We start from the raw sequence: 2,747 nt of genomic DNA, 5'->3' as shown, positions 1-2,747 counted from the left end.
ATTCTGCAATAGTATTTTAGTAATTTGTGATGATTTTGATCATTTGTTCATTAATTTGTTCATTAATTCTTGATTTTGAACTTTCGCCTCTTTTAATTTCTTGCTGAACAATTTATGTCCAGAATTTGATAGATATATGTATGTGTTGTTCAAAGTGTTTTGAATTTGATTGCTGATTTATGAATTTTAATGTGATTTTGCACATTGCATAATATTTAGGTTTAATTAGTTGTATTGTTCAATTTATTAATTGATGTACTAATTAAATTATCTTCTGGAATTTATTAATTTGTGATTAATTTTATCATATTTTGATGAATTTTATGAATATTATTTGTTTACAATTTGTATTAGTTGTTTTATTCGTAGTTTAACTATATTATGAACACTGTCATGTAATTTTTGAACCTTTATTTCATTTTATTGAACCTTTGATCCTGTATATTTTTTAATATAGAATTGTACAAGTAATTATGAACATCCTATTCTTTTATTTGAACAATCTTATTCTGTTATTTGAACTATGTTCTTTTATATTTGAACTATGTTCTTTTATATTTGTATTAGTCGTTTTATTCGTAGTTAAATATATTATGAACACTGTCATGTTATTTTTGAACCTTTATTTCATTTTTATTGAACCTTTGATCCTGTATATTTTTTAATATAGAATTGTACAAGTAATTATGAACATGCTATTCTTTTATTTGAACAATCTTATTCTGTTATTTGAACTATGTTCTTTTATATTTGAACTATAATAATGTTTGCTATGCATTTTGTTTGTTTATTGCAGTTTATAAGTATGAAGTTGTTTATAAGGAAAGTGAAAAGTCTGAATTGCAGTGGAAACAAGTCAAAAGTGATGCGGAGGCATATGAAATGTACAATGATTACGCATTTCGGCATGGATTTAGTATTAGGAAAGGGAAAGTTCGATATGTTGGTACTTCAAGTGTTTGGAGAGGCAGAAATTATGTGTGTTCAAATGCTGGTTTGAAGGATACTTCTTCTAAGGTGCCTAAGAAGTATTCTAAGTTGGATTATCGTACATGTTGTGAAGCTTATATTGATTTTGTTATTGATTAGAAAGGTGTTTGGACAGCTGTTAAACACAATATGGATCACAATCATGCTATGATACCTGTTGAGAAAAGACATCTCCTTAGGTCTCAAAGGAAAACGCAAGGTGAGCATTTGAAGTTCATAAGTACTATGAAGGCTAGTGGTGTTAGGGTTACGGATTCTCTTCATGCTTTGAGGAAAGAAGTTGGTGGATCTCCTAATCTATGGTACACTGTTACTGATGTTCACAATGCTTTAGCTACTGAAAAAGCTGGCAGATTAGAAGGTGGTGATTGTAATGCTTTGATCAAGTCATTTGCTGCAAGACAAGCCAAAGAGAGTGACTTTTATTATGAGTTTGAGGTTGATGGAAATCATGCGCTTTGTAGTGTATTTTGGAGGGATGGAAGAATGCGAAGGGATTATGAAGCTTTTGGTGATTTGATGGTTTTCGATACCACCTATAGAACCAACAAATATGGCATGATTTGTGCCCCTTTTGTTGGTATGAATCATCATTGTAATAATGTGATGTTTGGAATGGGTTTTGTTCTTGATGAAAAGACCAGCAGTTTTGTATGGTTGTTTGAGGCTTTTATGAGATCTATGGGAGAATGTCGACACCCCATAACGTTAATGACTGATCAAGCCCCTTCAATTGCTGCAGCAATACGAGAAATTTTTTCAAGCACTCGGCACCGTTTGTGCACTTGGCACCTCGGTGAGAATTCAAAGACCAATATAGGAGGGCTCAGAATATTGAAAGGGTTTCCAGAAGTATTTGATTATTTGCTCAAGTACTGTGAAAGTCCTGCTGAATTTGAACATTACTGGCCAAGGTAAGCTTTCTTTAATTTTCTTTGAACTATTTATTTTATATTCTAAACTTCTTATGTCTTAATTTGAACTCAGATATTTACATATTTGTGGACTTAATTTTATTGAATTTAACATGACTTATTTCGTTTTGAACATTATTGTTAATTATTTGAATTTATTTTTTTAGGATTTGAACCTTTGTTTATATATGAACTAATAATTATTTAATTTCAATCTGTTTACTCTTTTTGTTTAACAAGTACATATGAACTGTATGTAATATATTTTGAACTGTTGTTGTTTTTTTTTTGAACTTCTATATTATTATTTTGTTTATTGGTATCTTGTTTTTTGTTTTTAATAGAATGATGACAAAATACAAGTGTTCAGAAAATGAATGGTTAAATCACTTGTATGATATCAAAGAGAAATGGTGCCCTGCTTATTTAAAGGATTATTTTTCGGGTGGAGTATTGTCATCCCAAAGGAGTGAAGCAACAAATCATTCTGTTTCTAATAGATTGAATAAAACAGATGGTTTGAGTGACTTTTATAGTACTTTTCTTGATGTTATATCAGAATGGAGGAGTAAAGAAAGTAAGCAAGATTTCCGTTTTCTGAGGGGTAACCGTCATCTTGCAGTAGCTAATGTTAGTTTGCTCATACACGCTAGGGAGATTTATACTATTTCTGTGTATGTGGTATTTGAGGATCAATTTGCAAAAGGTATTTCATGTTGTCAAGAGCGAAAGCATGAAGATGATGAGACTATTTGTTATTATGTTTGGAGGCCAAATAAGGACATTATAAGGCATGAAGTTACTTATGAGAAATTCACCTTTAACATCAATTGCACTTGTAAG

This window comes from Chenopodium album, chromosome 24 (assembly GCF_948465745.1).
Source record: "Chenopodium album chromosome 24, dcCheAlbu1.1, whole genome shotgun sequence".
NCBI classification, from domain to species: Eukaryota; Viridiplantae; Streptophyta; class Magnoliopsida; order Caryophyllales; family Amaranthaceae; genus Chenopodium; species Chenopodium album.
Note: the sequence above shows the minus strand (reverse complement) of the source record.